The following is a 25,263-nucleotide window of genomic DNA, read 5'->3' on the forward strand; positions in this document are numbered from 1 at the left end:
TTTTTCTTTGTGGTTTAAAGGTTTTCTGAGATAGTATGCTTTGAATTCTTTCTTTTTATATTTTTGTAACTACTATGCATGTTTTCTTTGTAATTACCATGAGGCTTACATAAAACCTCTTATAACAGGCTATTTTAAGCTGATAACAACTTACCTTTCATTGTATGTAGGAACTCTACACTTTTATTCCCTCCCCTCCACCTTTTATAACATTGATGTCAAAATTTATGTCTTTACGTTATTTGTGCCTTAACAATTTATTTTAGTTATGGTTTTTTTAAATAGTTTTGTCTTTAACCCTTACAGTAGAAATTAAATTGGTCTATACTCCACCTTTACAGTATTAGGATAGATGATTATATATTACTTACACCATTGAGTTTTTTTACTTTTACCTGTTTTATTTTATTAGCAGTCTTTTATTTCAACTTAAAGAATTATCTATAGCAACTCCAATAAGGCAGGCCTAGTGGTGATTAACTCTCTTAGCTTTTGTTTATCAGGAAAGTTTTTATTTCTCCCTCATTTCTGAAGGATATCTTTTCCAGGTAAAGCATTCTTGCTTGGTAGTTTATTTTAACTTTACCACTATGAATATGTCATCCCACTCTCTACTGGCTTGCAAGGCTTCTGCTGAGAAATCTGCTGACAGCCATACTGGGACTGCCTTCAATATTATATGTTTCTTATTTCTTTCTGTTTTCAGGATTTTTTTATAGTGTTTGATTTTTGATAGTTTGAAATGATGTATCTTGGTGAACTCTTTTATGGATTGAAATTTATTGGAGGCTTCTGAGCTTCCTGTGCTCGGATTTTGTCATCTGTTCTTAAATTTGGGAATTTTCAGCCATTATTTTATAAAATATTCTTTTGGGGCCTTTTCTCTGTCTTTTCTTTCTGGAATTCCTATTATGCAAAGTTTCGTTCTCTTCAACAAATCTCTAGGATTTCTATTTGTTTTTTGTTTGTTTTTACTGTTTTTGTTTTTTGGGAAGGGGATCAAACTTCGCATTTTGCTCATGAATGTTTTCCAAATTTCATTTCATTTCTGTTTGTATTTTCTTATAGTTTCCCAAAGAATTCAGAAGATTATTCTGAATTGTTTGTCAGTCATTTGATAGCTCTCCATTTCTTTGAGATTCATTATTGGAGCTTTATTAGTTTCTTTTGATGGTGTAATATTTCCCTGGTTCTTCAACATCCTTGTGCCCTTGCACTGGTATCAGCACATTTGAGGACATGGCCACCTCTTCCACCCTCCTGGTGTCTTCAGTGGTGATAGACCTTCACTATTTATTCTAGCTTGGGATTGGATGCAACTCCAGGCAGGCAGACCTTGCTGCTGGGTTCTCTAGTTGGGCTGAACCACTGCCTGTGTTCTGAAGTTGAGCAGAACTACTGGATGTGCTCTACAGTCTGGTGAGACCAATGGCTGGATTCTGATAAGGCAAGACTGCTGACTGGCCTCTACAACTGCCTCTGATCAGCCTGGGTTGCAGGCTGTCATCCCTGGCTGGATGACATCACTGTTTGTAATCTGTAGTTGGACAAGGCTGCATCCTAAGTTCCAAGGTTGGGCAAGGTCTCTGGGGTTGCTGTGGAACCACTCAGGATGAGCAGAGCCAGAGGCTATGCTCCACAGATGTTCATGGATATACACTTGCCCTGTAGCTTGAGAGAGCCTTGAGCAGAGCACTGAGGCTTGGTGGAGTTAATACTTGGCCACTGGGGTTGAGCAGAACTAGAAGTTTCTGTTTGCAGACCTGCACTTTCCTCCCAGCTAAAGAATATTTTTTAACTGAAATCTGGTAATGTTATTTCTTAGCTTATAATCCACCCATGGGCCTCCAACACCTTCAAGGTATATGCAAACTCCTTGGTATGGCTATGGAGCCCTGCACAGTCTGATCCTCTCCCCTCTTCAGCTTTGTCTTCCACTGATTTTCTATTTGTGATGGTTAATTTACAAGTCAACTTGATTGGGTCACGGGATGCTCAGATATTTGGTTAAAAATTATTTCTAGCCGTATCTATGAGGGTATTTTTGGATGAAATTAGCATTAAATCAGTAAACCGAGTAAAGATTACCCTCTGCATTGCAAGTGGGCATTGGGCATCATTTAATCTGTTGAGAGATTGAATAGAACAAAAGGGTGGAGTAAGGGAGAATCTGCTCTCTCTTCCTGACTGCCGAGTTGGGACACTGGTCTTCTCCTGCCCTCAGACTGGTACTTACACCACTGGTGCCCTTGGTTGTAAGCCTTCAGACTTGGACTAGAACTACACCCCTGGCTTATCTAGATCTCCAGTTTCCAGATGACAGATCATGAGACTTCCCAGCCTCCATAATTGCATGAGCCAATTCCTCATAATAAATCTTTAGATAGATATAGAGATAGAGATATACTAACAGATATATATATACACACACGCACACACACACACATATATGTAAAATTTCCTATTGCTTTGGTTTCTCTAGAGAACTCTAATGAACACTACCTGATCTCTACTCATGTGCAGGATACTAGGTATAGGTTGTGGAATTTGTTCTTATACTTTCGGGCCTTGCACATGCTTGCTATTTTCTCTTCCTTGGATGTCCTGCATGCCACTCTATGCCCCTACATTCCAAACCTTCCTAGCTTCATTTGGCTAACATCTACTTGACGTTCAAGGCCTGACTCTTTCCTGTTCTCTGATACCCTTAGCACCTGAGCATCTGTTTATCATAATATTTGTCACACTCCTTATCATTTCTGCTCACCAGATTCTTTTCTGTACTAGATTCTATGCTCTAGTATCTAGGACAGTAGCTAACACATAACAAGTTTTCATTATGCCTAAAGCAGGGGCCAGCAAACTACGGCCCACATGCAAAATCCGACACTCTGCCTGTTTGGTAAATAAAGTTTTATTGGACCACAGCCATGCTCATTGATTTTTGTATTGCCTGTGGCTGCTTTTGCACTGCAACATCTGAGTTGGGTAGTTGAAACAGAAACCAGATGGCCCACAAAGTATAAAATATTTATTATCTGGTCCTTTCCAGAAAAAGTCTGTCAACCACTGATCCAGTGGATAAACCAGGAGTCAATTATATTTGATATTTTATATTTGATTATCAATGGCAATATGTGTTAGAAATCAATAGATTTGTTAAAAAGAGACCTTTTCAGGGCATTAATAACAATTATCATAAATTTAAAAGTAGAAATTGGCAAAGATGTTTTAAAATAACAATTCCCTGTAAGGGTCCAGGGAAACAGTCACTCACACACTGCTGGTGTGAGTGTAAATTACTACATTATTTCTGGAGGGAAATTTGACAATATATTTCTAAAGCATTAAAGTCATGCATAAAATTTGTTCCAGAAATTCCACTTTTAGAAATTTGCCCTAAGGAATAATCAGAGAGGTACACAAAGATTTATGTCCCACTGTGTTCACTGGAGCATTATTTACAACATGAAGAAAATACACCAACTAAATACCACCTAAATAGCTAGCAGAAGAAGAATGGTTAAATAAATTGTACTATATCCAGAGCCTGGGAAATAAATGTAGCCATTACAAATCATGCATAGAACACTTATCAATATAGGTACACGCTCATGAAGTATTGTTAACTGGGAAAAGCAAGTTTTGAAACTGTCAGTATGACATAATGCTATGTTGTTATTAAAATATATATAATACATGCATAGAAACAAGCAAAAAAGACAAAAAGAAACATGCCAGAAGGCTAACAGGAGTATCTCTACTATGTCTGACATTTTTTGTTGTTGTTCACTTCTGAATTGTCTATAATAGAATTTATTGCTTTGGCAATTATAATCTTTTAGAAAGAAAAGTGGGCAGTGTTCCCATTCCCTATGATTTGGATGGGTTTTCACACTTTACCGAGTAAAGAAGGCATAACTAAAAATGCTGTGGTTGAACCCACGTCAGGAGCTCAGAAATGCCTTTTCCCCCCAATCACTCTCACTCTCAAGGAATCAACCAGGAAAAGGGAAAGCATCCCCTTAGGTTGTCAATATTGGGGTAATTTATTGCCTGAGGTTAATATCATGAGGTTTAAACAAAAATCAGTGGCAAATAAAAAGGTTGAAATCTATAAATTTTTGGGGACACAAGGAGTAAAATGAATTGTCCATATAATTTCAAGTAACCAGCTTTATTGATTTTTTTCTTCCCTATTTTCAGCTGGATATTCAACATCATGTAGACATGATCATTAAGAACAGCCTCACCTATAGGTGACCCTAAGAGAGGCAGGGAAAATTAGAACCTAATATGCCAAACAACTGCAATGAATGGTGTGTGTGTGTGTGTGTGTGTGTGTGTGTGTGTGTGTGTGTGTGTGTTGGCAGGGTTCGGTGGGGGGAATGGGGAAGTAATATGGATACAGATGAAACTTTTTAATTAATAAATTTGTGGACTCAAGTTTCATGTCTGTGGGTGATTTGCATAGCTTTTATAAAAAGACATTGGTGGAATAATTTGTCACTATTTTCCAGGATCCTCAAGTATTTCCTTATTTGCCCTAAGTTGAGTCTCCACTGCTCTAGCCAGGCTCCTCACATTGTCTCCTATGCCTTGTTTCTTGCTATACCCTCCCTACTTCTCCACTTCTTTACTTAAAAAAAAAAATTGCTTATGACTGTGACCTGTTCATGGTCAAGGGCAGGAGTTCACCTGAAAACTTGTTAACAGAGGATTTTAAGGGCAGTGAAACTGTATCGTATGATACTGTGCTGGTGGATACACATACATTTATTCAAGCCCATAGAATGTACAACATTAAGAGTGAATCCTAAAGTAAACTATGGACTTCAGATGATAATGATGTGTCAATGTAGGTTCATCAATTGTAACAAAGGTACAGATGGGGGATGTTGATAATGGAAGGGGCTATGTACGTGTTTGGGCAGGCAGTATATAGGCAGTCTCCATACCTTCTTATCAATTGTTGTGAACTTAAAACTGCTCTAAAAAAATAAAGACGATGTTTTAAAAAGAAAGAAAAGCAGATCCCTAAACCCCACTCCACAAATACCAAATCAGAATCTCTGAGGCCAAACCCAAGCATCTTTATCACCACCCAGCTCCCCAGGTGCTTCTCCTACATATTAAAGTTTGAGAACCTCTTGCTCAATGAGTGTTAACATTTAAGGGTAGATCCATTTTTGATGAGGCTTTGGAGAGATAAAATAACTCAACTTAAAAACATAAACGTAAAGGCTAAAATTTCAAGGACTGGTGAGGAATTTTTTTTTAGGGAGGGGGTTGGTATCTTTTAGTTTATCCTCCTCCCTGTCCCCTAAAAGTCACATCTCCTCTGCCTTTAGATGATCTGCAGAAGTGATCATTCTCTTATTATGATCATTTATGGGGGAGAATAATATTGGTCCAAGGGGGGATTAAATATTAAAGCCATAATAATCATTAATGTCTTTAAGAATTTTGCACCCTTGAAGTACTTGAACATTTCAATTTTTTCCTTGTCTTTAGTTCTAAAATATCATTTCTAAGTCTCACAGGGATTTTTTAAACTATCCTACTTCTTTATATTTCTGAACTTATTTTTTAATCAACCACTTTTCAAAAAATCTTTTGATTGAAATACTGCCTTGGCTGTGACTGCTGATTGGAGTTTTATTTTTAAAACTTAATTCAAATGAATGTGTTACTAGCTGGAATAGGGTATGACATTAAGTTTAAAGAAACTATCCTTGTTTCTTTAGTCTGATATGTGGTGATGGGCAAAAATGGTTCTCTTCTGAGGGAAAAACATCTCTCATTTTCCTTTCATATGCATGCATATCCACATCAATTTCAAGTGCAGTAATTACAACTCTGAAATATCTCCGCAGCCTCAGTCTACATTTCTGAGGGGGGAAAAGTTGAACATATAATGCGATATTATTTTAAATTGCCAGCAGAATCTATTAAATATTCAACTGCCGCACAATAACCTTTATCTAGCCACCATCTTACTTATTCTCAAAGGTTTCAAAGGTGATCTATCGCTCTTCATGAATATAATGGTTGACAAGGTACAGACTGCTGAGTTTGATCTTAATAGAAGTTGAAAGATATTCATCAGACTTGAGCCTAAGGTTCTGCAGTAGATAACAGAATTGTGAAATGCTACATTTGAAAGAACAAAGATTGACAAGCTCACAGCTATTCCCATTTTCTTGGTTCAGAGGACATTTTGGCATTGCTCTGATGGAAACATCCCTGCAAATGAGGGTCTCCTAAAAGCTCTGCCTAATAAACTGTAATGCTTCCAGACCCCCAGGTCAGATTGAAGCACTACAGTTTCTGTTGCCATATAAATGTGATGAGTTGTGATGGGAGCTATAAATTCATCCTTGCTGAAGACACTACATTAAATGGGTTCTGTGTGTGTGTGTGGGCGGGCGGGGGGGCGGAGATCATTAGAAGGGTGACATTAAAAAGGAATGAAGGGACCCAAACACTATTTAAATCAAATTTTATAACAAATAGGAACTTTAAAACATTATAGACCTATGATGTGTCAAATATTTGATGAAAGGGGGTTGTGTGTGTGTGTGTGCACGCGCGCGCATGTGTGTGTACGTGTGTGAATTGTTTAAAAAATTAACAAATACCTTCTGGTCTTCCATTAGGAACGAGAAAGACAATTTTCTGATTGCTTTGTCCCTAGATATGTATACACTGTGGGCTTTTTTTCTTTTTTTCTTTTTTTTTCATTTCAAGCCCTTTACATAGAGCCATCAAGTCTTAGAAAATTCTGGTGAAGTGGGAGCAGTTAGTCCTCTAATGTGTATACTCAATCCAAAATAAAATTAAATTGGGAGTTTCTATGCCTTTCTAAAATTGAGCAAAGTCAGGAGGTGAGGAGGAGGTGAGGTGGGGGTGGTAATGGGGGGGAATTTAGAACTCTGACTCTTCTTTGAATGCATTACAGTCTAATGTGCGCCTGCCAGCAACAGCCCCGGAGCTTGAAGGAATAACATAAATAACTCTCGAATACAAACTCAAAGTAAACTTGACAGACGGGATGCTGGGCCAAGACCAACAAGATTAAATTTCATAGGATATAAAATCCTACATTTGGTTTCAAAAAAAATCAATTAAGTAACTATAGACTGCAAGAGAGTTGACTAGGCTGCAGCTCAATGGAAGAATATCTGGGACTTATACTTGACCACACTTTAACATAAACTAATATTAATGTTGAGATAGCAACAACTTACAATTTTATAGTAGTCTACAGTTAGCAAAGCACTTTTGTATTCTTTATCTCATTTGATATTCCCAAAGATATTATGGGATAAATATTTTAATACCCAAGGACAAAGATTCAGAAAACTAAACTCAGGGAAGATAAAGAGCCTGATCCTGAATAACACACCTAAAACCCTGCCTAGAAGGCAGGATAGGCCACTAAAATGTATTGAGCACCTAACAGGTGCTGAGCCCTTTATATATGTTATCTCATTTAAAACTCAATACTGTAAAGTGGTAATTGTTGGTTCCAATTTATAGATGAAAAAAAAATCAAGGCACATACACTTCCTTAACCTCATAGTAATAATAAGAGGTTGAAATGGACTGAATGATGTCCACCAAAGATATCAGGTTCTAATCCTAGAACCTGTGGATGTTTTCTTATTTGGAAAAAGATCATCAGAAGATGTCATCAAGGCCGGGCATGGTGGCTCACACCTGTAATCCCAGAACTTTGAGAGGCCAAGGTGGGAGGATCACTCAGGTCAGGAGTTTGAGACCAGCTTGGCTAACATGGTGAAACCCCGTCTCTACCAAAAATACAAAAATTAGTCAGGTATGATGGCACACACCTATAGTTCCAGCTACTCAGGGGGCTAAGGCAGGAGAATTGCTTGAACCCAGGAGGCAGAGATTGCAGTGAGCTAAGATTGTGCCACTGCACTCCAGCCTGGGTGACAGAACGTGACTCTGTATTAAAAAAAAAAAAAAGAAGATGTGGTCAAATTAGAAATCTGGAGATGAGGAGATAATCCTAGTTTATCAGGGTGGGACCTCAATGTGGGACAATCACAATTGTCCATGTAAGAGAGTGGCAGAGGGAAATTGGATACCACACATACAGAGAAGAAGGTGACATGAAGGCAGAACAGTGAGAGATGCAGTCACAGCCAAGGAATGCCAACAGCCCTCAGAAGATAGAAGAGGCAAGGAAGGTACTGTATCCCCTCCCAAAGCCTCTAAGAGAGGAGAGCCCTGCCGACACCTTAATTTATAACTTCTGACCTCCAAAACTGTGAGAGAACAAATTTCTATTGTTTGAAGCCACCCACTTTGTGGTTGTTACGCAGCCCAAGGAAACTAATTCAGAGGTAGAGGCCGAATTAAAACTCATGTTTGCTAAATCTAAAATTCATGTTCTTTGCATTCTATAGATGCCAGAGAAAAAAGATTGTGAGGAGAGGGAGAAGTCTGAGGAAAAGGGAAGAGGCTAAAAACTCTCTCCAAGGAGGATATCCAGGGCAGAAATATGGAAAATAGGACTGCTTTACACCTCTTTCTAACAGTCAGTTCCCCACATCTACAACTGAAAGGAGAAACAGGACCCAGAAGATAAGCCTCAAAGACAAAAGGAAAATCTCAAATTAAAGATGAGTTCAATAAATACATGTCATTTTACAACCATAGGAGAAGAGCAAATGAACAATAACTAAGAGAAGAAATCCAACAATGAACAAGTGAAAACTCACAGTCAAGGGTAAACTAGCATAGTCATGGTCTCACATGAGACCTAAGGAGAAATGATAACTGTAAAAGAATGAGCGAGTGTACCAAAAGGGGCCAGGAATTCTGGGACTATTATAGAGGAATGAAAACATTACCTATAAGAAGAACCACTGCAGAAAAGTAAAGAACTAATAATGCATTCATGGTATCAGCACAGACACTCCTAATAAGAACAAAATTATGCAGACAGATGTCAACACAAGAAAAGATGATGGACTTAAAGAATTATTTTCATGTAGAAAGAAATTCAAGCCAAGACAAATTATTCAACTTGTTCTGTTTACTTCCAGAGGTCTCAACCAGACTAACAGAAGAGAAGTTACAATAAAGCCATTTTGGCTCAATAAAAGGAAAAAATTTTAAATTAACCAGAACTTTCAACAATGAGGTAAGTCTTCTTGTCTGATGGTGATCTCATTATAAGAAATACGACAGCAGAGGCTGAGAGACCATCTGTCAGGGATGCTATGGATAAGATTTCAGCATCTCCACATCTTAAGGTCTCTTCCAACTCTAGGAATCTATGACTTGAAAAAATGTACATAAATGAAAAAAATAATTCATAAAAATGTTTACAGGACAACTGATTTTGATGATGTTTAACATTTCTCTAAAGAGAATTAAATATAATTTAAATCTAAATGTTTAGTTTACCTTATAAAACACAATGGTGGCTAATCAAAGTTATCTAATAGATACATAGTTAACATATCTCAATAAAATTTAACATGCAGGTAGAGATTAAACAGTTATTCAACTACACTAATGGAATCTACATTTTTCAGAAGCATTAGAAGTCAAAGTACAAGTCTTCTTGGCTAGCAGCACCTGAGAATACAATGAAAAGGTGGAACCAGGTGGGGATTTGGAGAAAGAGGTTGGAATTAAATGCCAGAGGCACCACTTCCTAGCTTTGGCTCATGGCAAGGCATTAAGCCCCACTGAACTTCAATATCTTTGATGTTAAATAGAGATAATAATAGACATCCTAACTCACCAGTGGTTGTAAGACTCTCATCAGAAACTGAGTATGAAAGTGCTTTGTAGGACATAAACACACTTTTCAAAAGAAGATATACATGCAGGGCCAACAATCATATGAAAAAAAGCTCAACAATACTGATCATTAGAGAAATGTAAATCAAAACCACAATGAGATACCATCTCACACCAGTCAGAATGGCTATGATTAAAAAGCCAAAAAATAACAGATACTGGTGAGGTTGAAGAGAAAAAGGAGCACTTATACACTGTTGGTGGGAGTGTAAATTAGTTCAACCATTGTGGAAGACAGTGTGGCAATTCCTCAAAGACCTAAAGATACAAATACCATTGGACGCAGCAATCCCATTACTGAATATATACCCAAAGGAATATAAATCATTCTACCATAAAGACACATGTACGTATATATTCATTGCAGCACTATTCACAATAGCAAAGACATGGAATCAACTTAAATGCCCATCAAGGATAGACTGGATAAAGAAAATGTGGTACATATATACCATGGAATACTATGCAGCCATAAAAAAGAACAAGAACATGTCCTTTGTAGGGACATGGATGGAGCTGGAGGCCATTATCCTTAGCAAACTAATACAGGAACAGAAAACCAAATACTGCATATTCTCACTTATAAGTGGGAACTAAATAATGAGAACACAGGGACACATAGAAGGGAACAACACACACTGGGGCCTATCAGAGGATGGAGGGTAAAAGGAGTGAGAGGATCAGGAAAAATAACTAATGGGTACTAGGCTTAATACCTGGGTGATAAAATAATCTGTATAACAACCCACATGACACAAGTTTACCTATGTAATAAACCTACACAGGTACCCCTCAAAATAAAAGTTAAAAAAAAAAGAAAGTGCCTTGTAAATAGTGATATATACTCATAATTATTATCTGGACTTCAAAGCCCCATTATCCTATGATACTCTTATAACCCTTGTAATGGCCTTGGGTTGGAATGGCCCCAATGCAGACCCTAAGACAGGCATTTGGATGTGAATGGTTTTTTTGGATGGTAATCCCAGGCAGCACAATTAGAAGAGTGGGAAAGTGAGACAGGGAAGGAAAGAAGTCAATACAGCCTATGTGTTACCAAACAAACTACTTCTGCAGATGACCAAGGTGCAATCCTGCTAAGGACCACTGGGAGTGAGGCTGCATAGAAGACGGGGCACAGTGAGAAAGCTGAGGTCCTGCGCCACCAATTTCCATTAGTGTTTCCTGGAGGTCTACTCCTGAGACACTAGCAGCCCAGGCTTGTAACCTCCCCAGCTCAGGCTGAGCATACTCCAGCAGTCAGAGAAAGTCCTCAGGCAAAAAGTCACAGCTGTCTACAGTAGAAGGCACTGAGTCTTTGAGCTCCCAATATAAAGAGCCCAGGGCAATATGTACAAGGCATCAACAGCATCCACTCCATACTCTTTTCTTCATTTTGAGAAAACGAAGACACAAATGCTCTTTAAGACTTGGCTATAAATATATGATTGCAAATTAGAAAGATACATCCCAGCCTAGTGAGCTAACTGGGACTGTCAGATTTCACCTTTCCAATTCATCAGAAGTTAGTGGTTTTCTTAAAGGCCATGTTCATAGGAATTGACAGTATGACAATATTTTGGCATTTTTTAGATCAAAGGAGCATCATATTGATAACATGATATGATAAATATGAAGATAGGAGAAGTGTAAATAGACTACTAAAATCAACACTGAATGGTAAAGAATAATGCAAATATTTATAGAAAAGTAAGAAGGCATCAATGTTAAGATTTAAGATGCTCATCAAGCAATATTTCCTAAGCCTATATTTCTCCACCCCATCTGGATTCCTATCTCACTAAATGTCTTTGGAAATTCATAGAGGTGATTTCACACATGCCAGGTTCCACTCTTCCTTTTCCAGGCATCACATTGTCCTGCAGTTTTCTCTTTCCAGGGGCCAGCCCTGACTTGCCAGAGACAGCATGCTAATCCTCACTTAGCTTGGTTGTAAAGTCTAATCTGTTATAGCACTGGCCTGTCAGTCAGACTTCTTAGCAGTACATGGCGTGAGATTCGGTTCAACAATCAACAGTGAGGTATGGGACCTGGGGATTCCTTCTTTCTGAACGTTTTATGCCATTGACTTCCAGTGTGGCCTTTGAGCAAGTCATTTAACCTCCTTGGCTCAGTTAACCATATGGAAAATGAACATGATAATATCTCACAAGGGTATTGTGAGATTACTCAATGTTTATAAAGTGCTTGGGAAATGAAAGGCCCTGAATGGGCCTCGCAATGTCATTAATCATGTGGCCAGTTGAATGCAAGCAGCTGGAATGTTACAGATCCCTTTACTTTCTAGATAATTTCATTGCAATACCTCACAAATCATGAGGCTTAAATCTATGAAAATTTAGACAATGAATTTCATGCCATAGTGGAGGACTTAGAATTTTTCTAAATGCTTGCTTTTGAAACGCCTTTTCATAGACGTTGTTTCTTCCTCTCTCAAGAGCAGAAAATGGTTCAAACACTCATTGCTTTATTTCAGGAGCTCTACCTCTTTCTCAAGTACAGTTGGCCTTTCCTTGTCTTCATTTCTCTATTACTTTGTTTACTCATTCCACAAATGATCATTAAGCCCTAGCTACATTCCAGGTACCCTGCTAAAAGCTGGAAAAACGCAACTAAGACATGTTTTCACCTTGGAGGAGCTCCCAGTCCAGACGGAGAGAAAGACATATAAACAAATAATTATGAAGGGATATGAACTCCAAAAAGCTATGGAAATTCAAACAAGTTTTTATACAACATGTCAAGTAGTCAGTGAACTGAAATTCCCCCCCAGGAATGATTTCCTCCTCAAAACTCACACTTGAATTCCATGAGATTGCACTAGCTATCCTGGTTCTATTACTATCATTGTTCTCCCTTATCGGTTTGTTTTTTTCTCTTTAATAAAAGTAGGTATTATCTAAGGTTTTATACTTGGTTTCTCCTCTCTCTGTCTTCCTTTTCTCAGTATAACATCTATTCCCTGATGTCAGTTATTGTCAGTATGCAGCTCTAACTCTGACCTCTCTCCTAAGTTTCAAATCTACTTGAAGATCCTTGAACTTGACATCGCCCACACCAAATTTACAATATTCCTAACACTATGACTTCCTCTGCTTGATTTCTTGAATTCTCTGAATGGTTTCCCTTATCCATGCTTTAAACCCGAGCATCACATGAGACTCTTTCTTCTTACTCATCCTCACATCAAAATGAGTACATGTCCTCTCTGTTTTGACGAAGTGAGCTTCAGAAAATTCAAGACCTCTCAGATACTATCTTCCACTGCTAGTACCTCCCATCTACATTCCTGCAGTCTCCTCTCTCCTATCCCTATTGTGAAGTTCTCCTTTCTGCGGCAATCCCTATATGCTAACAATCCAAAATTTCTTTAGCATTCTTCTATTTATATCACTCTTCTGCTCAAAAGTATTGATTGCTCCCCAATGCCTGATAAGTCAAATTTCCTCATTCTGGGACTAAGCACCTTTTGCAAAATAGCCACAAACTTGTTTTTCAGCTTCTTCTCCCACTACTTCCCCATACTGGGCATAAGATGGAGCCTGGTGGATGGTTGCTGGTCTCCAAGTGGATATCCTGTTAGTCACCTCTATATCTTTACTCTAGATCTTTACACACACTGTCCCTCCTGCCTGAAATGTCCTTCTTGGCCATCTCTGCCTAGCCCATCAAGGTCAATCTCAAACATTGCCACTTTCATACAACACCTCTTCCTAATCCCCAGTTACATTTGGCTGATTCTCCTTTCAAACCCCCAGAACTCTTTTTTTTTCTCCAGAACTCTTTTTTGTTCACCTCTAATGGCATGAATTTTGCCCTGTTTCTACTCTGTTTGCCTTATCCCTTTCCAGTTTGAAAGCTCCTTGCGGAAACAGAATGTATCTTATTCCATCTTCATTATTATCCCCCAGCACTTAGAACAATACTTGTTGAATCAAATGAAATTAATCCTAGAAACACCTTCTTGCTGTTGATTCAAATACTCTTCATTTATATAAATGGCCATTGTTCTCCAAAATATTTTAAATACAAGAGCCAACCTCATTATTGTAAAACAAAACAAAAAAAAGCAACAAAAATCTCTGCAGTGTCTGCCTTAATAATATTAACATTTACTCTCTATTTGAATTAAACCATGAAACAATTTTTTGTGTCACTAAGTCTGTACTGTTTGTTTAGTGCTGGAATACAGAAATGAATAAGACCTAGTTCATCTCCTCAAAGAACTCAGAGTCAAATGCGAAAGACAAACCAATAAACAAATGCATTGCAACACCAGGTAACATGTACAAGACTAAAAATACGGGCAAAGCACGGAGGATGGAGGCAATACGTTAATCAAACGGATCATGAGTGTTAGAGAAAATACACGTAGATGGAGCCAGAGTTGTCCCAGAAAGTAAAGAGGGGGAGACAGAATTTCATGCATTTGCATTTGCAAAGGCCCAGGGGCATGAAATAATACAGTGGTAGCAGGACTGTGGCCAATTCATTCCTGCTGCCACATAAAATACATATGGTAGTGTCTCATGGGAAGAAGATAGAGAAGTAGTTGGTAGCCACATTGCAAATAGCCCTTTATATCTTACTAAGGAGTCTCAATTTTTCCTATAGATGATAGGGAGCCAGTAAAGAGTTTTAGGCAAGGCTAAGATTCTGACACTTAAATTGGATTTTCTTAAAATGGACTCAATTCTGATTTTTCAAAAATACTAGCACTGGCTAGAAAAAGGAGGTCAAGCCAAGATCTGGAGAAAAGGACTGCATTTTCGGAGGAATATGTATGCTTAAATTTATATTCGAATCTGTATGTTGAGGGCCCATTTCCCGGTAAACCTACCTTCTACAAGAGCTGCAGCAGCAACAGTATGGAGAGCAGATATGCACCAGGTAGCTATTCCAAGCATTACATTATCATTACATTACATTAATACATTATCCCATTTAATCCACCCAATAGTCATAGGAGGTTCACTGCTCAGAGGGAGAAACTGAAACCCGGAGGAGTCCAGCCACCGTCCAGGGTCCCCCATCTAGTGAGAGGGAGATCGGGGAGGAGGAGCCCCCCTAGGCAGCCTGCGTGTCACAGCTCCATGTAGTGCTGCGAAAACTGCGGAACGTATCTGCGCCTTGTTTGTTTTCCTCTTCTTTTTAATGTGAGAACAATTATGTTTACTCTGTACTTCAGAAACCGGTCCTGCAGCCCAGTGTTGATAAAGAAGGGCTCTGAGACAGGCGCTGCTAGCACCGCAAAAGCCTTCCGGCCGGGAGGGGCTCCTTGCTACTCAGCAGAGCGCCTCCCGCTGTGGAAAAGAACGCGATTGTTATTCAAAACAAAAATATTCTTACCAGCACTGAAAACTACATTTACAAGTTAAGCACACGTTTTCTAAAAGTAGAGAAGATTCCAGGAGGGAGGGAGCATCTCTCGCAGCCTGGAGGGAGGAGACATCTAATTGCCTATTCATGAGGGAGCCAGTCTCTCAGGGACTGTAACATTTCCAAACCGGCTGTGCAGAGAATGGCAGCGACTGTGAAAACAGCAGGTCCCTGAATTCAAAATCTTGATGTAAACATATACAACACAAATCTAAATGCTCGCTTTTCATCAACTGCGGAATCTGTAATCTGTAATCTTAGCACTTTGGATCTTATATTGTTAGATTTGGTGTACGGGTGCATGTATCCTTACAGGCATGGAATTCACGTATGTACAGCCCAAGATATTAATGTGATAAAAAAGATTCCAAAAACCACATCTGAAAATCTGCTACATTACTTTGGAGTCACGAGTCACACACATGTGTGCATGTTCATGCATGCGCGTGCACACCTACACACACACACACACACACACACAGATAATACACATCTCTGACTTTCTCTATTTTGGGGTGTGGAGGTGTAGAGTAAATCTCCCCTCTTCTCCTTGTATTTTCCCTCAAATTGCCCAAATCTTTGTACCTTTGAAAAAGCTCTGGGTCTCTCTCTGTGAACCTTTACAAAAGAAAGAATATGTCAGAAATTAATTGAAGCAAACCTGCTGCAGAAAATGGACATGTGCCTCGCACGACAAAATTCTTACCTCCTTCCCAAATTTGAAATTTTGACTGCCTAAAATTGTTGTGTAATGGAACAAGAATTCTAGCGAGACTAAAATATCTGCATAGCCACTTCAGTTTCATCCTGTTCTGTCTGAATGTAGATAAAGCTAACACTCCTCTACGTGAAGGCTCCCCAAACCCACTGCCTTCCATTCCGGGCTCAATAACAATGAGGGTCAAAGTGAGCTCAAGAAAGGTGCATGTGTGAAATGGTAAAATGCTCTAAGGTAGAGCTCCTCACTCCTGAATGTGGTTTTGCAGGGCAAGAACAGGCATAGGGACTGCCAAGTTTTGATGCTGGGTAGGTTTCTAGGACCCTTATGGAGGGGGTGTGGAAGTGGGATTCTAGGGAGAGACCAGGCTGCTAACTGGAAAGCTTTGAGGTTATAAGAAGTGAGAATGATGAAAATTATACCCTCTAGATTTGGAGATGACAAATGAAGGTAGGATGGTGCCTTGGGCACAGACACAAGGAGCTTGAGACCATGCCACACTTCAAAAGTGAGAAATGGCTAAATTCCATTAAGGACCACGTAACTACCCGATGATTTGCTATAAAAATATTCAACTGGCTACGTATTTTAAGAAACGAAAAGTTGCTGCACGGGACTAGACTAAAAAGAGAAGTTAGGAGGTGAAGAGGAAGAAGACAATGACCAGTTCAGGAAATAGTGGAGTGTCAGAAGAAAAGCATCCTTTGGAGACCTGAAAGCAGGGTCAGCCTTTTGAGGATGATCTAAGCTGATACTGGAAAATGTTAGTTTGAATGCCATTAAACATAATCCAGTGGCAAGGATGTCAGTGGGCTCCTGATGTGAAGAAGAAAGAAGCCAAAGTTAGTCTATGAAAGTAAGCGGCTTAAGGGGCCCCAACCAAGAGCAAAAGATGCCCTTGATCAATAGCTAACACATGTGCCTCCAAATCAGCTCAGTGTCTCCATCATGTTTTCAAGGTACCACCACTGACAAGCCACGTATCAATGTGGACGCTTCACACACACTGGCATGAATACCAGAGGTTTGTCTACACTTGAATTTGATGGGGTAAATTCCAGTTGATCTAGTGACTGTCTGTGCAAAGGGGCTCAGAAAACTCAGGGGGCATGGGAAGAGATTGTGTGAGGCAGTCAGCCCACTTTGACACAGAGCCAAACCCTCTCCACACGCAATGCATGCGTTCATAGCCAATCATAGCAAGCAGGAGGACAAAGTTCTGTTGTGTACCTCAGTACTAAAATGTCTTGCCTAATCCTCAAGGGACACACCAGTGTGATAGTGTATGGATTTCTCACCACCCAGAATCAATTCTTGGTCATTTACTGAGGACTGGGAAATATATAGCTCAGACAAATTAATCCAGAGTTAATCTCCAACCTCTTATAAGCCAGCAGTTACAAATACTTGCTGACAGAATCCTTCACCAGAACTGTTTTGACAAAGGCAAGTTTCCTCTGATCCCCTCTTTATTTCATTCCCTCTAAGAAGATTTACTAATGAACTGAGCAAAACCTTAGCAAAGGGTAGAAGATGAAGTGAGCCTCTAAAAATTCAAGTGCTGGGATTCACTGGAAATAAAACTCTGTTACAACTTCCCTCCAGAACTTGAAAATTAATTATGGTCATTTTCAAGGAGGGTCAATGTATTAGTTTGTTTTCACACTGCTATAAAATAAAGAACTGCTACAAATAAAGAACTACCTGAGACTGGGTAATTTATAAAGAAAAGAGGTTTAATTGCCTCACAGTTCCACATGGCTGGGGAGGCCACAAGTAACATACAATCATGGTGGAAGACAAAGAGGAAACAAGGCATGTCTTACACGGTGGCAGCAGAGAGAGAGAGAGAGAGAGCGCAAGAATGAACTGGGAAGTGCCACTTTTAAACCATCAGATCTCATGAAAACTCATTATCATGAGAACAGCATGGGGGAAACCACCTCCATATCCAAGCCCCTCCCACCAGGTCCCTCCATTGACATGTGGGGATCACATTTCAAGATGATATTTGGGTAGGACACAGAGCAAAACCATATCAGTCAATTAGTTAAGAACAGAGTTAATCAATAAGAATGTACTGTGGCCAAGCGTGGTGGCTCACACCTGTAAGTAATCCCAGCACTTTGGGAGTCCAAGGCAAGTGGATCACCTGAGGTCAGGAGTTCGACACCAGCCTGGCCAACATGGTGAAACCCATTTCTACTAAAAATACAAAAATTAGCCAGGTGTGGTGATGGGCACCAGTAATCCCAGCTACTTGGGAGGCTGAGGCAGGAAAATCACTTGAACCCAGAAGGTGGAGATTGCAGTGAGCCGAGACTGTGCCATTGCACTCCAGCCTGGGCGACAAGAGCGAAACTCCATCTCAAAAAAAAAAAAGATTGCACTGAGCCCCGGAGGGTGCCAGACACTTCTGAAACAGGGCAGGTGTTGCATCCAGGTCCAGGTCCTCTCTCGCACCTGAGTCAAGTCGACATGTGTACAAGATGATTTTCCAATGCTCAGCCACAGCCCATCTCAGTAAAACAGTAGACACAGCAAAGTGAGTCTTTGGCCTCCCCCACAACTCCTCCTACATTCCTGCTCTTCACTGAATGTCAACAAATCTTTCCAAAGTTTCTTCTTAACTAAGGTAATTAGAATTCAAGGTGTGATCCCTCCTGGGAAGGGGGAAAATGTGAAATCAAAAAAGCTATCAGGACCAAAATAAAGGCTAAAACAGTGGGCTGACAAGCAATGGAGTTGATGTTTTGAAGTAGAGGTCCTCAATTTTACCATGTACACAAGGTTGACACGACCCCAGCAGCTAGGATGGAAGAGAGAGAACTCTGCAAAAATAGGCATGTTGTAAAAAGCTCACTCATCACTCCCCTCCACATCAAGGGTTTTTTGGAAGGGAGCTTAGCAGGTAGCAGGCTGGCAGTGTCCTCATCCCACTCAGCACAGTGGGAAGGGTGTCTCCCATCCCCTGGTGAGATCTTTGTGAGATCATTCCTAACACTTAGTCTCAAAGCACATACATATTAAAGTCAATGTTAAAACATTTCAGATTGATTAAGGACACACTCAATTGACAATGCTCTCTGTAACAGCTTTGTGCCGCTGGGTGTCAGAACATATTTCCTGCTTATTTCAACACCAAACCCTAGGTGTAGCTGCCACGACTTCCACCAAATTCCGATTATTTCATTTTGAAAGATGCCACCCATGGACAGTACATTGGGAACCTCACTTTGAAGTTAAGACTTTTCTAAACCACGCTGGTTTAAAATCCCAGGGAATTCCTTTCTGCAGCAAAGCTCCTAGGGGGTTTTTACACAAGGAAATGAAAAACTAAAATTACAGTATAAGGTATTCAACTGACTTCCCTGGGGGATTTTGGCTGGGAAGAAATATACTACTGTGAAAATTTTATCTATCAGAGGCTTGTAAGATTCATCTTTTTCACTCGTAAACCCATGTAAGCTGTTCAAAAACCTCAGATTTGGGGCATTTTTGCTTGCAATTTATTATTCGGAAATAATATATTTTATTAAATTATGTTTTAACGTATTTGTTTTAAATGTGCTCATAAGCTTTTTTGCTTTGGTATGCATTTTAATTCGGTTTTTATAAGTAATCATGTCCATGGTACAAAATTCAAAAAGTACAAAATGAGACAAAGGAAAAAGTCAGTCTCATTACATCTCTGTCCCCCAGTAGCAGAGGCAATGACTGCCACTATGTTTTAGTGTAACTTCTAGATATATTCCAAGCGTTTCCAAATATAGACATATATGTAAGTGGATTTTTTTTTCTTTTTTTTCTTTTTTTTGAAATGGAGTCTTTTTTTTTTTTTGAGACGGAGTCTCGCTCTGTCGCCCAGGCTGGAGTGCAGTGGCGCGATCTAGGCTCACTGCAAGCTCCACCTCCCGGGTTCACGCCATTCTCCTGCCTCAGCCTCCAGAGTAGCTGGGACTACAGGCGCCCGCCACCATGCCAGGCTAATTTTCTGTATTTTTAGTAGAGATGGGGTTTCACCATGTTAGCCAGGATGGTCTCGATCCCCTGACCTCATGATCAGCCTGCCTCGGCCTCCCAAAGTGCTGGGATTAGAGGTGTGACCCACCGTGCCCAGCCAAAAGTGGATTTTTTTTAAGATAAATGATAGTAGATTATACCAGGTGTTCCAAACGTCGCTTTTTTCACTTAGTAATATACTTTAGAGCATGTTCCATATCAATATATTATTTTTAACTGCTGCAGAACACTCCATCGTATTACCACACCAAATTTCATTCAATTAGTCCTTTCTGGATAAAAATTTAGATTGTTTCCAATCTTGTGCTGATACAAACAATACTGCAATAAATAAGTCATTTAACAGAAGGTGAACATATCTGTAAATGAGCATATCTAAATATAGAAGTATAACTGCTGGGTCAAATGGTGTATTTGTTTTTTAATTTTAATAAATCTCATAAATTGCCTTTCCTAGAGATTACTACAACACTGAGCGCCTGTTATTGTGTATTTTCAAAGTGTATTATCAATTTTTTAAAAAGTTTTGCCAGTGTGATAAGTGAAAAATAATGTCATTGCAGTTTTATTTTGACTTCTTTTTGTTTAAATGAGGTTGAGCTCCTTTTCTTATGTTGTAGAGCCGTTTGTATTTACTTTTCTGTGAACTGTCTTCATATCCTTTACCTAGTGTTCTAATGGACGTAGAATCTTTCTCTTACTGATTTATTAGCTCTTTACATGTTAGGAAAATCAAGCTTTTGCTGAGATAGGCTTTTAAAATGTTTTACCAGGTTTTGATCTGCCTTTTCATTTCTGTAAACCAACTTCTGTTGCTTTTTGCCATACATAAATGTTTGATGTTTTTCAATAGGATTTTAGAAGTATCTTAAATGTTTGAAAAATTACTTACCAAATAATTGCTCAATATCATAGGCTTGATATCTATCCTCTTAGAGCAAGACTAAGAGCTCTACATTACACCTGTATTCGTTTTCTGTATTGCTTAACAAATCACCATAAACTTAGCACCTTTAAACAATTCCCATTTATTATCTCAAATTTTCTTTGCATCAGGAGTCTGAACATGTCTTACCTGGGTCCTCTGCATAGGGTCTCACAAGCTGCAACTAAGATGTTGGCCAGGACTGGGGTCTCATCCGGGGCCTCAACTAGAAAAGGATTTACCTCTAAGCTCATCAGGTGTTTGGAGAAGTCACTTTTCCTTAGGGCTGTAAGATTTGTGGCAGCTCCCTCTTCAAAGTCAGCAATGGAAAGGGAAACTCTAGAGCCAGCATACTGGCAAAAATGGAGTCTATATAATGTAACATAATCATGGGAGTGACATCCTATTACCTTTGCCATTTTCTCTTGGTAGAAGCAAGTCACAGTCCCACCCCCACTCAAGGGGAGGGGATTGTATGAGGGCATGAATACCAGAAGTCAAGAATCACTGGAGTCACTTTAGGATCTGGCTGTTACAGGCATGATATGAAGTTCTGTGGAAAAGTATAGAAATAAAACAATTGGGCAATATTCCTTCAGGAACTTAAAAGTCTAGTAGAAAAGATAAAAATAATTTTAATATAAGCCATAATATGGTATCTTTTACCAAAAGTGGTACAAAATAAAACATTATGCAAGTTTAGAAGAGGAAGAGGGACTTTGAGAGATTTTGAGACGTCTTCTCAGAGAAGGTGGCATTTGAGTTGAGCTTTAAAAATTTTTTTTTTAATTTTTAATTTTGTGTAGAGATGAGGGTCTCACTACGTTGCCCAGACTGGTCTCAAACCCCTGGTATTAGGAGACCCTCTCACCTCAGCCTCCCAAAGTGCTTTGGGATTACAGGTGTGAGCCACCGCACCTGACCAAGTTGAGCTTTCTAATGGTGGTGGTTGTTGCTGTTGCTATCCTTATTACTTAACAATTAGCATTTATTAACTCTATGCCAGGCAGGATGCCATGCAGATGAGAGGCCTCACCTTCTTTCCAGCCAGAATAGCTCCATTTTCATCTGTTTTACATATTTCACTATAAGATTTTTATTTTATTGAAGGGTTTTTATGGCTGAAAAACAGATGTGAAACCATTGGTTGGACTGGGTAGGGGCTTTGGAGAAAATCAATTCAGTGTCAGACCAAAGGTTCCAAACTGAGTTCAAAATCTACAAAAACTGAGGCCCAGAAGACAAGACCAGAGGTCCATGCAGTGACCATTACATCATAGGGAGACTGACTGGAGAGCAGAAAATCTGACCCTCATCTGGTCCTGGCCTAGGCTTGGTCACAAGAGAAATGAGTTGTCCAAGTTAGTGAGAAGAGGAGCAGAACTGAATCAATGCTAGGCCCTGATTTAAGTGCTTGAGGCAAAGAGCACAGACTGTCCCTAGAGTCTAACATCGGGCCTACTGTTAAGTGACAGGTTGGAGGGGAATGGGAAAAAAGTACAGGGTATCATTTGTAAAAATTTGGAGACTGCCATGGCAGGAGAGCAATATGGCAGGGTGAGTTTGACTTTCCTGGATAGTCATCTTGAAAGTCTTCTGACTAGCGCACTTATAGAGAAAAACTCTTTTATTTCTTAATGTCACACTTTGTATCCTACTTCTCATTCAGAAAAGTCTTTGATAATAGCCACGTACTGTTTGAGAGGGCTATGGATGACCTGCCTGAGAATGTTGTATCTTTTAAAATCTATTATTTAAAATAATATCTTTAACTTGCTATCATCTCAAGCAATGGCTTTCTAACTGTACTCTTGTGTGGAGCCTCAAGGCCATCTCAGGAATTCAAGGTATGGGAGGAGGGACCCAGGCTCCAGACACCACCTTAACCAAAGCAGCTCTGCTTTTATTGGTTTCATTTGCTTAAAATTCCGTAGGTTTGTTGATTCAAGAAAGAGTTTCTTAGATTTAAATTATTTTTAAATGATTTTTAAAGTATCTATTAGTTTCCTTATCTTTACCACGAAAAATCAGTCTAATTTCCTTTTAGTCACATTTTGTTTTTGACCATAGATGGTATTACCCAGGGTGACTCCCCTCTTTATTCATCAGACTTAACTCAAAATCATTCTGGTGCCAGAGTGCTACAAAAAAAAAAATCAAATCTTTGCTCAAAGAATAAAGATTAGTCATTAATGTGAAGATTTAACAGAATGTGCTGTCATCTCTGAAGAAAATTCCAGCAGAGGAGTTCTGCAAATGTTTCCAGCAGCTGTATCATCTTTGCAATAAAAATACAACTCCTCAGGTACTTTAAAAGATAAAGTATTGAATAGTAAACATAATGAAGATCCTCATTATTCAGAGTTCACACTTATAATTTATATTCTTTTTTTTTTTTTTTTTTTTAGATGGATTTTCGCTCTTGTCGCCCAGGCTGGAGTGCAATGGTGCGATCTCTGCTCATTGCAACCTCCACCTCCCGAGTTCAAGCGATTCTTGTACCTCAGCCTCCCGAGTAGCTGAGATTACAGGCATGTGCCACCACGTCCAGCTAATTATTTTGTACTTTTGGTGGAGATGAGGTTTCACCATGTCAGTCAGGCTGGTCTCAAATTATCCACCTGCCTCGGCCTCCCAAAGTGCTGGGATTACAGGTGTGAGTCACTGCACCCGGCCTTATAATTTTTATTCTTTAGAAGAAAATCCAAAGATCTGCAACATAAGGCCTGAGTTTGAATTTAAAACTCTGGGATACTGGTACATGGGAAGTAAACCTTTTCAACCAAACTTCGTTACCCTGTAAGAAATAGCTTGCATGAAGGGTCCACTTGCACATTTTTGTGTAGGAATCACTTATAATCTTCAGTTATAACTTACTTTATTTGGCAAAGAAAATATGCATTCTTCTGACATACACCCCAGTGATCTTCCCCAAGTCATTCACTGCAGTCAAACCCAAACAAGCCCCAAGGGTTCCCTACTGTGGGACGTCAACCAGAGAGTAAGCATGTGTAATGGGTAAAAACTTTAGGCCATAAACTCAGATACACAAAAATGTATGACTTCATTTTTATGAAACTCAATTTATATCTCAAATACCTATTTTCAACACGTAATCCCAATCAATTCAAGACTTCTCTATCACGACCTCCCCATCTTCAACTCTTACCCTACCCCTGGATATCATTTATGTTACAGTTGACATCACAGGGTCAAGACATAATGAAGGAACAATTCTTGATCGTTATTACTTATCACTGTTAGACTTCACGGAGACATTATATCCTATCAGGACTCTACACAGTTATCATCTTCACAATCATTGCTAGCCTGGCCCAAACTATGAGACCCCTACAGGTCTGGATTTTTCTCAGCTATACCAATACCTTTCTTGGGTATGTGGTAAATATTTTCTACCTGTACCATTCTGGGTATGAGAAAACTGCAAAGTGGTCCTAATCTGGTCTGTCTACATACTTGTCTTAGTCTGCTTAGGCTGCCATAAAAAATACCATAGACCAAGTGGCTGAAATAACAGAAATTTATTTTCTCACAGTTCTGGAGGCTAGAAGTCCCAGATCAAGGTGCTGGCAGACTGGGCTCCTGGTGAGGGCTCTCTTCCTGGCTTGTAGCCTTCTTGCTGCGTTCTCATAGGGTCTCTCTTCTGTGGCATATGGAGAGAGAGGGAGAGAGAGGGAGCAAGCTCTGGTGTCTCTCTTCTCATGAGGACACTAATCCTTTAAGACCAGGGTCCCACCCTTATGACCTCATTTAACCCTAATTACTTCCTTAGAGGCCTCATCTCCAAATACAGCCCCACTGGGGTCAGGGTTCCAGCATATGAATTTTGGAGGGGACACAAACAGTCAGTCTATAACACTCCACATAGTGATCTTAACTCTATTGCTGATCTGTGGAGCAATCCATGAATGTTGCACCTCCTTATGTTCCACCTAGGAAAAGACACATATGCTTGTTCTGCTCTTGGAACCCTAAAGCTAACTAAGGTTTCTATAGTGTGCGCTCTTCCCTTACATCACTGAAGACAGTTCTAAGGGGAGAAGGCAGGGAGCAAGGCCTCTTTTTAGAGCCAAAAACCAGCATATCATTCTTTTCCTCAACTCTAATTGTCCTCAACTCCCTCCCATATAGGGATTCTTGTTGTATCAGGGAAAGGAAATCTGACCCACACAATTACGCACACTTCCAAATCCATATTTTAGACTTTATTCCCTGAGTCTATCAGGGCTTAGACTTTGAAAGTCAAAAACTCGAGCACTTTTATATCAAACACCTTGGCTCTTGAACTTCCACTTTGGACCAAGATGGAACAACAGAAACAGATGTACTT

General features: G+C 39.5%; 1 long non-coding RNA gene across 1 annotated transcript in view; it reads right to left on the bottom strand.

The window, feature by feature from the left end:
* LOC105496314 (uncharacterized) overlaps positions 1 to 24,681 on the bottom strand; it is a 40,297-nt gene extending 15,616 nt beyond the window's left edge. The window contains exon 1 of the long non-coding RNA XR_011623554.1: positions 24,467 to 24,681. This is a non-coding gene — a long non-coding RNA (uncharacterized lncRNA). The remainder of the gene's footprint in view (positions 1 to 24,466) is intronic.
* Between the last annotated feature and the right edge of the window lie 582 nt (positions 24,682 to 25,263).

The sequence above is a fragment of the Macaca nemestrina genome, chromosome 5, assembly GCF_043159975.1.
Source record: "Macaca nemestrina isolate mMacNem1 chromosome 5, mMacNem.hap1, whole genome shotgun sequence".
In the NCBI taxonomy this organism is placed as follows: Eukaryota; Metazoa; Chordata; class Mammalia; order Primates; family Cercopithecidae; genus Macaca; species Macaca nemestrina.